Source organism: Mesoplodon mirus, assembly GCF_964341445.2.
Source record: "Mesoplodon mirus genome assembly, chromosome: 8".
NCBI classification, from domain to species: Eukaryota; Metazoa; Chordata; class Mammalia; order Artiodactyla; family Ziphiidae; genus Mesoplodon; species Mesoplodon mirus.
This window is the reverse complement of record NC_138984.1, coordinates 106,845,356-106,859,623: the sequence shown is the minus strand read 5'-3', so window position 1 is coordinate 106,859,623 and position 14,268 is coordinate 106,845,356. Positions and strand designations below refer to the sequence as shown.

Here is a 14,268-nt window from a genome sequence, read left to right as displayed (position 1 = left end):
CCTGCTAATGCAGGGGACACGGGTTCGAGCCCTGGTCTGGGAGGATCCCACATGCCGCGGAGCAACTAGGCCCGTGAGCCACAACTACTGAGCCTGCGCGTCTGGAGCCTGTGCTCTGCAACGAGAGGCCGCGACAGTGAGAGGCCCGCGCACCACAATGAAAAGTGGCCCCCGCTTGCCACAACTAGAGATAGCCCTCACACAGAAACGAAGACCCAACACAGCAAAACTAAATAAATTAATTAATAAACTCCTACCCTCAACATCTTAAAAAAAAACAAAAACAAAAACAAAAAACAATAGAACATCTTGCTTTGTTATATGGGGGCTTTTGGCACCTAATGTCTTGGGTATCAGCCAAAATAAAGACAGAACGAGTCCCATTAAAACATCCTATTACACTGTGTTAGCACTTTAAAAGTTTACTACATACAATGAAGAGAATTAACATGTATTGAGCTTCTACCAGATACCAGGCACTGTTTCATGTTGTTTACATGTGTGACCTCATTTGACCCTCACACGAATGCTCAGTAAGATATAGGTGGTAATTCCCTAGTTTATCACATGAAAGAAGCTGAGTCTCATAGACTAAGTACATTGGCCAAGGTCAGTTTATTAGGGAAAGAGTCAGGTTTTCAGAATCCAGATGTGTATTTCACAACAGCATTCTCTTCCACGTGGTTCACATTTTGTCCATCTCAAGCAAATATACCCAATGCACCAATCCATCCTCTCAGCACCAGACATATTCAGAAAGCTATAACAATGAATGTGAGATTAAAATTAGAATTATTATCAGAATTAATGATCTTCACTGGATTTTAGAAACGTATAAATATCACTAGGCTCCAAGTAATAGAAGGTCTAATTATTTCTTGCATTTCCGCCTAACTGTTTTCAATCTCATCATGTGCTCATACGAACCATGCATTCCATGGGCTCTTGGCTTGGTGATGCCCTCAGACTTATCCATCCTTGGCACATGGAAAAACCTAAGGGGGATGGTAGAGGGAGTGGATGAAAAGTTTGTTGTCCCATGTTTGACCTCTTCCCACTTGCCTACTCTTCTCACCTCTATCTTGATCTCTGTGAGGTCCATTAGTTAGACATCTACTTCCTGTACACCTAGAATAATGTCAACCTTGAGATATTCCATCCACAAATACCAAAGATTTATGCAATTTATAAGATAGTCACATTATAAATCAAATAAATGTCATCCCATGATTCCAACCTTCCTCATTCTTGGGAAAATTGGTGTTAATTACCTATGTGCAAGCACATGAGAGTCCCAAGTTGGAGGGAATCTAATAAATTGGACTGAATGTACAGTGTGTGGTTTTGAGTGGGTTTTGAATGTGGTTTTGACAGTTCATCCTCAGGAGCATGTAGCATACAGCAATTCAGAGAGTGAGGAAATAGGCTTAATGAGAGTGTCAGCCTTAACTACTGCATTCTATGAGAAAAAAGAAAAAAAAAAACTTTTCAAAGGATTCTCCAATCCTGGGCAATAATCATTGCTCCATACATGCCGGGGTGCTTAAGGAATCAATGGTGTAGAGAGTAGAAAAGACAGAACAAAACAGAAAGAAGAAGAACCACATAATAAGAATTGAAGTTTCAGGCAATGCTAGATGACCTCTCCAAAAGCTAGCTAAAGATTCCCCATGCAGGCAAGCCTTAGTGTCGGCTGGAGGCCACTTGTGTTTTCCTCCTCTCCTGAGGAAATCCAATTCAATGCCACAAGTATTTACTGAGCTCTCCTGTGCAATGGCCCAGCACTCTTATTACAGGGAATACAGACATGAGTGTGACACTAACCTTGTCTGTGGGTATGTTGGGTGGGAGAGGAGGGTAATACACAAAAAAGGTAAGGGCCCAAGGTGAAGGTGGACAAAAGGCCAGTACACAAGACTGGAGTTGAAGGTTACAGACCATTGAAGAGTCCAATTTGACTCAGTACATGTTCACACACTTGCACACAGCTATGTTTGTGCTAGACCCAGCTGATTCACACCATTTATCAGCTCCTCCTCCCTTCCCTGGAAGATGCTGCCTCTAGATACACAGGAGATTACTTTGCAAATCAACAGCAAGTTAGGTAGTGATATCTGATTTTCCACCTATCAGGCATTTTGGTCAATCACTCTTCTACTCTGTACTTACAGGTTCTTTATTAAACCTGTGTTTTTTATTGGACACAGGTTTTTTATTGAATTCCTACCCCAATCTGCATGATTTTCTCATTAAATTTCAGGTTTCAGGCACTTATTTCATTTAACACACCTATTGTGAACAGAAACCATCAAACAGGATTTGTGCTGGACGCTAGAGACAAAAAAGAATATGATACAATCTTTATTCTTCAAGACTTCATGCTGTATTGGGGAAGACAGAAGATGCAAAGTAAACATGTTGTAGGGGGTTCCTTCTTAACCCTTTAGAACTACCAGTGTACTGGGGATTCTGACCTCTGGAAGAAAACAAAGATCAGAGGCACAGGTTGCAGATGAGGCATGTGGGGAGACGGCAGGCAGGGAAGGGAGTGTGCATAGGAGGCATGGTGGATGTTGCTCGTGGTCAACCCAGCAGACAGTCCTCTCCAACCTCCTGCTTGGGGGCAGAGATGCCTGGATCACAGAGAAGAAAGCAAGCACCTCCACCCACCATCCAGGGTGTGAATCATGATCATTCTAAGTCAGTGGAAAATCCATCTCCCTTTGCCAGAGATTAGTCTTGGGGTGGGAGTAGTTCTGGCCAATGATTCATAAGGGGAAGTCCATCATGGGAGGCCTTGTAGGATAAAAAGACAGATCTCTGAGAAGAAAGCTTTTTGACGCCACTATCCTTGGGGCAATGCTGTGAGCACATGGTGCCCTGGAGTTGGAGCACCCATCTTGTGGCCATAAAGCATAAACTGAAGAAGAGGAAATGCTAGATGGCAGATCACAAAGATATATAGAGTCTGCATCCCAACTGAAATTGTTGAACTATCGAAAGACTGTGGAGCTGCCAACCTATAAGTTGCTTTGTAAGATAACAATGAACACCTTCATAAATCAGCTCAATGTTCACTGAGTGTCTGTAACCTGCAGCCAAAAGCATCCTGACTCAGGTTGGGGAGAAAAGTCTTATGTACTTCTCACAATAATTCTGTAAGGTGGGAAATACTATTAACTCCATTTTACAGATGAGTAAACTAAGACAGATCATTTAAATCATTGTCTCAAAACACAAAAATATAAGTAAATGTCCAGATGGAGATTTGATCATGGGCATAATTCTAAGTTTGTTCTCTTCCCACTATGGAATCTTATTATCACAAAAAATGGCAGAGTTCATTACAAAATTATTTGCATAATGACCAGGTGTCAAGAAAATGGATACAAAATTCTCTTGAGAAGCAATTTGAATCTATTCTCTCTTAAATTCAATAAAAATTTACTGAGGGTCTGCTCTGGATTAGGCACTGGATTACAGAACTGTCTTCAGACAGGCCCCTGCTCACGGTTTCAGGAGAACAACCAACCTTATACTCCGGAAAAGCCTTACCTTGAATCAATATGATGTCAGATGTCAGTGGGCAACCACATGATTAGTCATGCATCTAGAGGTAAAACATCTGGAAAACAGAAAGTTGGAACTCTTCATGAGCATGGAAAGACAATGGAGTATGAAAAAGTCAACTCATCCTTTGGAGAGTCCCCAAAGCCCCCATGTTTGATGCCATGTGGACCAAACATTAAAATGAGTGGAGACATCCTTCACCTCCTCTTATTTGGCTGTGGTGCTTTGTCTCCCTTTATCACCACCTCCCCCTTCCCCAGCTCAGAGGAGGCAGACCTGCTGTAAACTCACCCTCATGATCCCTAACTCTGACCCTATGTCACCCTCCTCTGTGTTGCTGCTGAAGATTGTGTTGAGCTCCCAGATCCTTTTGTGCTGTTGTTGGCCCTTCTTCCAAATCTCTTGCAGTCAAGGTGCCAGGGAACTAGGCACTTCCCTGACTGCAGGCTCACAAGCTGCCTGAGGAGCCAGGGATTTAGCTCTTTAATCTCATCCGCAGGGGAGGCGAATTTTCCAGCATGAAACAGGAAGAGTCTTATATGTAGCTCCAGGTTTAGTCTATGAGAAATGCTGAAAATAGGTAGAATAATAATAATAGCAAATATTTATTAAAAAGTGGCCTTATTATAACTCCATTTTTTTTCCAAGACACCAATCCCCAGAAAAAACATATGCTTTGTGTCATATTCTCAGAAGTGCAGCTTGTTCTTAGTCATTCTCTCTCTCCTCTTGTCTTTTTCTCTTCCCCCTCTCCTTCTATCTCTCAGGTCAGATGAAAGTATTGATGAATGATCAGTTTCAGGGCCAAGAAAAGCCTCCAGGAGAACTCTTCAAGACTTCGACATGAGGCCTGGCCTGCTCAATATTTTCATCCTTGATTTGAGTACTGGCAACGAAGCATGCTCACCAAATTCTCAACTGAAGCAAAGCATTTAAAGATTATTTGATGCTGATACCTGTGTTCAAAACTATAAGAGAGTCAAATGCCAAGTCTTGTACTTAGCGTCAAATGTCAATTTCCAAAGGTTAAATGGGCATCTGGCTCAAAGTTGAATCTGTATTTAAAGGTCAGATTTTGTGTGTGTGTGTTGCATTGTTTCATATTATATGAATTTTTTAATTTCACAGATAGAGTTAAAAGGGAACTTCAGTGTATCAGCTCTTTATTGGACACCCATGAGGTTCTACTCACTGTACTGTTGTGGTGGTCAGAATTGTGGCCCTAAAGATGCCCACATCCTAATACCCAGAGCTTGTAAATACAGTATGTTCAACGGCAAGGGAGAATTAAGGTTGCAGATGGAATTAAGTTTGCTATTCAGCCAACCTTAAGATAAAAAGATTGTCCCAGATTATCTGGGAGAGACCAATGTACACAAGGTCCTTTGTTTTTGGGGTTTTTTTTTTCATTTATTTTTTTTATACAGCAGGTTCTTATTAATTTATTTTATACATATTAGTGTATATGTGGCAATCTGGTGGGCAGAACTCAGTAAAACTTTAATCTGCTTATCTGCTGATGGGTGGGGCTGGGTTCCCTACCTGTTGGTTGTTTGGCCTGAGGCAACACAACACTGGAGCCTACCAAGGCTCTTTGGTGGGGCTAATGGCAGACTCTGGGAGGGCTCAAGCCAAGGAGTACTTCCCAGAACTTCTGTTGCCAGTGTCCTTGTCCCCACGGTGAGTCACAGCTGCCCCCCACCTCTGCAAGAGACCCTCCAACACTAGCAGGTAGGTCTGCTTCAGTCTCCTGTGGGGTCACTGCTCCTTTCCCCTGGATCCTGATGTATACTATTCTGTGTGTGCCCTCCAAGAGTGGAGTCTCTGTTTCCCCCAATTCTCTCCAAGTCCTGCAATCAAATCCCACTAGCCTTCAAAGTCTGAATCTCTGGGAATTCCTCCTCCTGTTGCTGGACCCCCAGGTTGGGAAGCCTGATGTGGGGCTCAGAACCTTCACTCCATTGGGTGGACTTCTGTGGTATAAGTGTTCTCCAGTTTGTGAGTCACACTCCCAGCAGTTATGAGATTTGATTTTATTGTGATTGTGCTCCTCCTACCATCTCACTGCAACTTCTCCTTTCTCTTTGGATGTGGGGTATCTTTTTTGGTGAGTTCCAGTGGCTTCCTGTCAATGACTGTTCAGTAGTTAGTTGTGATTCTGGTGGTCTTGCAAGAGGGAGTCCACAAGGTCCTTTAAATGTGGAAGCAGGAGGCAGAAGGTTAGTCTAGGAGGCATTGAAAATGCTGTGCTGCTGGCACTGAAGATAGAAGAGGCCATGAGCCCAGGAATGCAGGCAGCCTCCAGGAACTAGAAAAAGTAAGGAAGCACATCCTCCCACAGGGCCCCCAGAAGGAACACAGCCCTACTGTACTTTGATTTTAGCCCAGTAAGACTCATTTTGGACTTCTGACCTCCAGAACTGTAAGATTTAAAAATCTGTGTTGTTTCAAGCCACTAATTTTGTGATAATTTGCTACAGCAGCAAGACAAACTAATACAACTAGGTTTGTTTAATATACATTTACTTTCTTATTTGCTCTTCACTATGGTTGAAACATTTGTCTCCATTGTACAAATGAGAAAACTGAGGCTCAGAGAGGTTAAATGACTTGCCTGGGGCCATACAGCTATTCAGTGACAGAGTAAAGTTCAAACCTGAGTCTGCCTGACTATAGATTCCAGGATCTTTACTACACTCTGTGCTCCATGTCAGTGGTTAACACACAGCTGACAGCAGACTACTCGTCTTGAAGTGAATATAGGAAGGAATAACTTTTTAAACTAAAATTAGAATAGAAAAATGAAAAGAAGAAATTAGGAGAGATAAGAAGGGGAGAGGGGAGGAGAGATGAGGGGAGGGAAGGAGAGAGTAGAGAGCACTGCAGTTGCTATGGGTAAATGTTTTCTAAGAAAATTTTAGGTATATTTTAGATGGATGTTTGTGCATGATATAAAATGTATTTCTCACTGTGGTTGAAGTAAAAAAAGTTTGAAAGACACTGCCCTACAACATATCTCTAGAGAGAAAGGGAAAATACAGCCCAACTCTTACCCTGAGAATACCCATAATCTAAACAGAGACTCATAAAACAAACCATTGGAATGCAATATAGTATGGGCTGGGTCTGACACAGCATGCCAGAGAATCACAGTTGACACGACAGGTTCACATCATCCTCACTGCCCACTGGGGGTCCACGGAGGCCCTTCAGGAGCTCACACACAAAATGTGTAAAACGGAATTCACTATTTGACCACAACACTGCTGCTCCCCTACAGCCTACCTGCAGTTAACAGCATCACGACAACCTGCTTGTTCAAAATGGAAACAATATAGTCTTCTGTCCTTTCATCTCTTCTCTCACCAAGACCACTATACTCTGCTTCCTAAGTCTCCGAATCATCACTTTTTCTCCATCCCTATTGCCACAGCCTTGAGAACCTCCTCCTCTCCCATCTGGACACCTGGGATTCCTCCCAGCCCGTCTCCCTGACCCCAGCACCTCCCTCTCCAGTCCACAATGCAATCTGCAGCCACAGATCCTACTGTGTCTCCTTCCTCCTTGCTGCCCTGCCTGGCTTCTCCCTTGCAAAGCATTTTGCATGTTCAACATTTGGACCCAAAAGTCTTCCTTTCCAACCACTTCCCTAGTACACAGTCTCTACAGCCTGCCTATACCCAGCTACCTGAAAGTCCCCACATGGACCATCAATTTTCATACCTTGCAAATTTTGTACTTACTGCTTTCTGTCCTGAGAATGATGTTCTTTCCACTTTAGATCTAGGAAAACCCTTGTTCTAGCAAAGCTGGGAAAAACTTTTCTGACTCCCTCAGGCAGAAGAAATCACATCCTCTGCTGAGCCACATGGCTGTGTGAACATATTTCTTTCACAACATTAAGCCAAATGTATCCTGTTTCCTTCTCCAGTGCTTCCAGGGCAGCAACCACATCACAGCTATACTTTCACCCCAACTCCTAGCTAGGGACCAGAATGTGGTGGGTCTTTCCAATAAGTAAACAATGGTTGGAATGGAGTTCCAGACCTTGATATCAGTCTACCTCTTCTGGATTTCCTTCTGGATATCTCCCATGCCCCACAGTCTAACACATTCAGAAGTAGACTCTGTATTCCCCTCCTAGGGCACCACCTCAGTAAGTGCAGTCCCCGAGCCAGAAATCTGGTCAACCTCCCTGTCACTCTCTCCTTATCTCAGCAATAGGCCAGCATTAATTTACCTCAGAAACCTATATTTAATGAATTACCTCGTTTTTATTTTCACCATCACCTCCATGTACCAACCATCATCTCCTGCCCATTACTGCTGAAACAGTTTTTTCACTACTCCATCTACATCCATATTTGCCCATCCCACACTCTAATCCGTTCTATTAATTGTAACCAGTGTAATTGAGAGCTCTGAACATGTCACTGTCCTACGTAACACCCTTCACCCCAAATCTTGAGATGAAGTTCAATTTTTTCAATATTCTTTCTTTCAATATCCTTCCTTTTTTCTTTCCCTCCTTTCTTTCTTTCCTTTTTTTTCTCTTTCCTTTCTTTCTTTCTTCCTTCCTTTCTTCCTTTCTTCCTTTTCTTCTTCTTTCCTTCAGCAAATCCTTACTCAGTCTAATCCCTGATGACTTCTCCAGGAACTCCTTGCCTGTCTGGCCACACCAGGTTTCTTGTGGTTGCACCTTCCCCCTAAGGGTTCCCATGAAGCTTCCTCTGCTCAGAAGCAGGAATAATTCCATCAGAGAAGACATCATTTTTTCCTCAGCTTCACTGACACTTGACTGATGTCAGTCTACTAGAATCTAAGCTTGCTAAAGGGAGGAACCATATCTACCTGATTCATCCTTCTCTCCATCCCCAGCTAACAGCCTGGCACACTGTAAGGGCTGACCTAACATTTGATAAATGGAAGAATTTAATCAGTGGAGCTGGCTGTTCTGCAGAGCACCAGTTTCCCCAAAAAGTCCCCAAGGCCCTTGCTGGGGCCAGAGGGAGGCAGAGTAGGTGAACTTAGGACCCCACGACCCACTTTGCCCAGAGAAGATCTGCGTGGGTCTGATTTAGATGCTGGGTCTCTGCAGAAGAGTTTATTTTGAAAATAAGCATTCTACTTGTAAGTTGTGTAAAAGTAAATTTTAAAACCAGGAACATGGAGAAAAGGGGTTGATAACAAAGGGAAAGCAGGAGGATGATAGACTTGGAGGATGATAGACTTGTTTGCATCTTGATTGTGGCAGTCGTTACACAATTGTATGCATTTGTCAAAACTCATAGCATGTGCTGAATTTTACAGTGTGTAATTTTTTAAAGCAAATAAAAGTAGGAAAGATTTGATTACCTTTGGAAGTTATTTACAGATTCATAAGAGGAAGGAATTTCATATCATGACAAAAAATGTATGCCATGACCAAACACAGACACACAGAGCTTAGGAGGACCTGGAATTAGATTTTCTGTTCACATCCAAATACAAGGCTTGCCTGAATACAAGGCATGCAGCCATTTTTCCCAATGAGAAGAACAAAAAATTATTTCAGGCCCTCTTCAGTATATCAACTATTAGAGTAAATTACATTGCCAAATGACTAAAAAATTTAGTTTTATATTTATATAAAATATTATATATATATAATTAATATAAATATTTAAATATAAATATTTAAAATCACATATTATATACAGTAATATACTGATTTAGAAATATTGCTTTTGGGGATTCCCTGGTGGCTCAGTGGTTAAGAATCTGCCTGCCAATGCAGGGGACATGGGTTTGAGCCCTGGTCCCAAAAGATCCCGCATGCCGCTGAGCAACTAAGCCCATGAGCCAGAACTACTGAGCCAGAACTACTGAGCCTGCGCTCTAGAGCCCACGAGCCACAACTACTGAAGCCTGCGTGCCTCGAGAAGCCACCGCAAGGAGAAGCCCACACACTGCAATGAAGAGTAGACCCCGCTCGGCACAACTAGAGAAAAGCCCATGTACATCAACGAAGACCCAATACAGCCAAAAATAAATAATAAATAAAATAAATTAATTAAATTAAAAAAAAGAAATATTGCTTTCTTCATTCACACATTTTATGAAACATCTTTCTTGGAACTCTTCACATACACTGCTGACAACAGAATATCTGCTGTTACCAAAGACATTTTTTGAGCCACATAACACAAAACGTGGCTCATCAAAACACATCATCTTTACTCCCATAACAGTTGTTTAAAATATAGGATTTGGGGACTCCACATGATGTTGTCACTGAGATGATTTTTATTAGCCTTGTAGTTCTATTCCTGACTTCCTTAAAGCAAAGCTTCTCGGCTGGAGCACAACTGACATTTGGACTGGATAATTCTTTGTTGTGGGGACTTGTCCTGCGAGCAGCAGGATGTTTAGCAGCAGCCTTGGCCTCTGTCCACTAGGTGGCAGCAGCACGCACGACCCCTATCAGCCGTGACAGTCAAAAATGGCTCCAAAAATTTCCAAGTATCTCCCAGGAGGCAAAATCGTTCCCAGATAAGAACCACTGCCAGAGCGCAAACTCTTACTGTACTGTTGTATTATATGATTTTTAAATTATTTGTTTATGACAACCTCAATATCTTGAACTGCAAGGTCAAATACCCAGAAACCATTACTAAATTTTTCAGAAATTCCTTTGCTTCATCTTTGACTGATTCTATTATTTGAATCTTAATGCATTAAAAGTAGCATCAACTAAAGTATTTAAAGATTCTCCAAGGGTTATTCTGGGGAAAACCTCGCCTGAGATGCAGGCACACAGGAGAACTCAGCCTAATCTCACCTAGAACATTCCCACAAGTGAGCATTCAACCTTTGCTTGAATAATTCAAGTGACAGAAGTCTCATGACTTTAGCAATTCTGATGGAATAGTTACTCAGGTCTCCCTGCCCTGAACTCCTAGGCATCAGGCCAAGTTCTGCCCCTTGGCAACAGGACACCACTTTAAATATCTCAAGACAACAAATGAAGTCTCACTTTAGTCTTTTTTTTCCAGGCTACATTTCCCCTGGCTCCTTCAGCTCATAAGACATGTTTTCTCAGTATGACTTTATCCTAGGCCTTGTCACAGGCCTCTGATAAATGTGGCTTAGAATGAACCTGGTGAGAGTCTGATCAAGACAGAGAGAAGGGGACTTTGATCATCTATGTCCTGGACACTTTGCAGGCCAAAACTATTCAGCTTTTTGATAAAAAGGTCATACCATTGTACAATATTCAGTTTAGGAACTATAAAAAAATCATATAAATGCCACACAAGTTAACTATTTCATCTTCCATTAAGTAAACCAAAGAACAATAGTAAATGCTCTTCTGAACCTAATTTTTCCCAATAATGAGAGATGTTTTAGTGAAATTAAAGGGTCATAGGAAAAAATGACCATGTAATATCTAGAGAGCTCCCATCCTTCTATAAACACAAGGAAAGAGAGATAGAGACAAAGAGAGGGCAAGAGGCTAAAAGATGGAGAGAAAAAATATCAGCCTCTTATTAGTATTTTGTATATAGTCTTATTTAGGCTTTATTTAGTGGTTTACTGTGACTCTCAGATTCCTTACTTGTGTGACTGCACAAAACCAATCCTCCTCCACTGGCTTTAGAAGAAAAGTCACACTGTTGTGACAGTCAGATGCAATGATACTCTGTATCCTTTAGCTACAGAGCATGAAAAATAAATAAATAAATAAAGCTTGATTTATGCTAAACCTTAGAGGAATGACTATCCAGGCCTATTTCTCCTAATGCTTTATCCCAGACAGTGCAGAGTTATATGATTGAGATTCAAAGCCACCCCATAAGAGGATCAGTAACATAAAGGAGGAGGTACAGAAAAAGTGTATTTTATAATGGTGCCCGCCACTAAACTGAATGATGTCTGATGACAACTTTCCTATCTGGCCTTCCAATTCTCATTCCTCCAAGAGTCAAGGCACCCAATAAATGTGGATTGACTCATGGCCCTTGATAAGGACGCTTTGAAGAAGCCATTGCTAGTTTTGGCAACATTGAAACCTAAGCCACATGTGTTTTTGAGGACCTCTCCTCCCAACCACTGATATATCTTTTTCAGGGAAGAAGCCAATGCCCACCAGTTACCTTCTCTGTGGGATGTAATGAAAATGGGCCTTGAGCAACAAACCCGGACCTCTGGATTATTGCCAACCTCCTTTCCTCTTGAAGACTCACCTGACCCATGGTCCAGCTCCCCCAAGACCAGCTGAATACCTGGATGAAAGTCTTGTTAACACAGGTCAACAGCAGATGTCTCCTGGTTAACAGGCAGCTCCATTTTAGACGGATGCCATAACTCAAAGGAATGACTTAATAGAGGCAGTTCAGAGCAGAAGGCAGTCCTAGGAATTAGGTGATTTGGACCTTGCCCTCTACTTTACTCTGGGTAGGTAACCCGCTGCTCTTCAGTGGGAAGCCGAGGGGGAGGACTGCCATTTGTTTGCTTTCGGTTGTGGACTTTTTTTAACACTTCACGAGCCCTTTCGCTTAAGGTTCTTATTACCTCAGTCATTTCTTCAAGTGTTCAAATTATTGACCACCTCATCTGAACCGGTAGACAAGCCTAATTCTCACATCTGCGGCAGCAGGCAAGGGCCAGAGGCTAAGAACCACGTCATCTGACCATCAGAGTTTTAATTTCCTCCACCGAGAAGCAGGGAAGGCAATGAAGCTGAGAGCAAGACACATGCAGCCTGTAAATAGCCATCCTTCCTGCTCCCAAGCAGAGATCCAGCACCAGTTTAGTCTTATCTGTCTAGAAAATCATTAGTTGAAGACCTAAAAAGGTTAAGAGAGTTCCAGTTTTCACTCCTTGTACTTTCATCTACAGCTCAGAGAGAGGAGGGAATCTGACAAGCATGGGGCTAATTTGCTTCCCTCAAGCACCCACAGGGAAAATATTCAGATTGTCTGTACAGGGTCAAATAGAAGTCAGAATTCATGGCACCTTCTGTCCCTTGCTGTGCTGGTAAAATATCAGCCTTCAAGATAAAATAAAGGTGGTAGGTCTTGGGTGGAGAAGAGTATAAAATGGGAAAAGCCAGCTGGGCCTCTTCCTCAATTACACGCAGGACAGTTCTTAAGAACCTACTGTGTGCCAAGCATTGCCAGTCACGTCCCCCCAGGGGCTCACAGCCTAGGGAGTGGCAGATAAGCAAACCAAAGCTTACAGAATTGACTGAGGTTTAAAGCAGTCATAGTGAGACCAATAAAACAGTAGTGTAGACGGAGGGAGTGTGTACAAATATAGGGAATTACATGGGTAAAAGCACTGGATTCTGAAGCAGCAGAGCATTCAGCTGATGCAGGAAGAAGCGTAGCAGGCCCCCGGGAGATCCATGGAGGAAACGTACTATGTAAACGGCAACCACGTTCATCCAGAAGCGGCCTCTGACCACCCAAAGCTCAGGGTCCAATTTAAAAAGCTAACACATATGTAACAATTAGGATTAGTTAAGGGATTCTTGTATGGTGCTGACCCTAAGCCCAGTAGAAGAGCTCCAGGCAGGTCAGAAAAATCAGAGAAGAAAATCAGGAGTAAAAGCCCTAGGCCTTGAAGAGCAAACATAAAAGGAAAGAAGGGGAGAGGGCATGCAAGGCAGAGGAGAAGGATGAAGAAAGACACGTTGGTGGAAATAAGCAAGACAATTAACAAAGACCTGTCAGGCTGCAGACAACGGCTTGTGTTGGGAAAGAGCAGACATTCATATTATGGGGGCTTAAAGTTAATACCCAGCAGGATTAATATACAAGCAGAATTAGAGTGTTGATACTCAACTGGATGGCAGAGAGTTCTGAAATCTGTTCCTACTCCTTCCTTTCTTGTCAGACCCAGAGATATTCCATCTTCCCCTCCTCTGTTCTCCCAGGTAAATAAACACTGGGGTGACAGAGAATATCCTCCACACCTTATCTCAGAAAGAGGCCCCTTTTCAGGGGCTGTTATGGCCTCTGAGAAAAAAGGCATAGATGGGAGGAAAAATGAAGCCTTCCTCCACCCCCCACCTCCTCCCATTTTATACACAAAGAAGCAGAGGCCCAAAGAGAAACACTAACTAGAGTTTCCAAGACCACACCCCTATCCTTGATAGACAGAGGCACTGATTAAGGCCCCGAAAGTGCACGAGGACAGCACCAGACTGAAAAGCAAAAGTGGATGACTTAGGTCTGAATGTTAGGAGAGAACCTAATCTGACAGCAAGAGGAAACGGAGATGGGGTGGTGAGATAACAAGATGAGAACTAAGAAAGTGATGGCGGGCTGGAGTAATCATGGGGTTTTTTTGGTGGTGTTTCTTAGGTTTTGGCATCTTAAATACCTCGCTGGCAGGGAGAGACTGTCCCCATCAGGGCTACCCAGTTCCTAGAGGTAACAAAGGGCTCTGCCAGGAACAAGTCTTTCACAGGCAAACTATGCAATCCAGAGCCCACATTCTAAATCATCTCCTCTATCTGCTTCATGCACTCTAGGAGACTATATTCCTTTGCCCTCATCACCCAGGGCCAGGTACCAGACAGCTAGGGACAGCCCCTATGCCCCAAAGCCCACTGTAATTATTCAAACTACCCCATCCTAAAGCATTTACCCTGCCCTGCCTTTTCTTTCCCTGTGGGCTAGGCTTTCCCCTCACTCCTGCTTCCACCTCCTG

At 42.8% G+C, this 14,268-nt stretch overlaps 1 long non-coding RNA gene across 4 annotated transcripts in view; it reads right to left on the bottom strand.

Annotated features, from left to right (window-relative positions):
* Positions 1-512: 512 nt before the first annotated feature.
* Positions 513-14,268, bottom strand: part of LOC309809669 — a 94,069-nt gene continuing 80,313 nt past the window's right edge. For 2 of the 4 annotated variants that reach the window (XR_014294889.1, XR_014294890.1), the window contains 2 exons: positions 3,556-3,625; positions 513-760 (listed from right to left, as the gene is read on the bottom strand). This is a non-coding gene — a long non-coding RNA (uncharacterized lncRNA). Of the gene's footprint in view, positions 761-927; positions 996-2,331; positions 2,614-3,555; positions 3,626-14,268 lie in introns of those variants that run through there. The other 2 variants (XR_014294888.1, XR_014294891.1) reach the window with 2 other exon arrangements.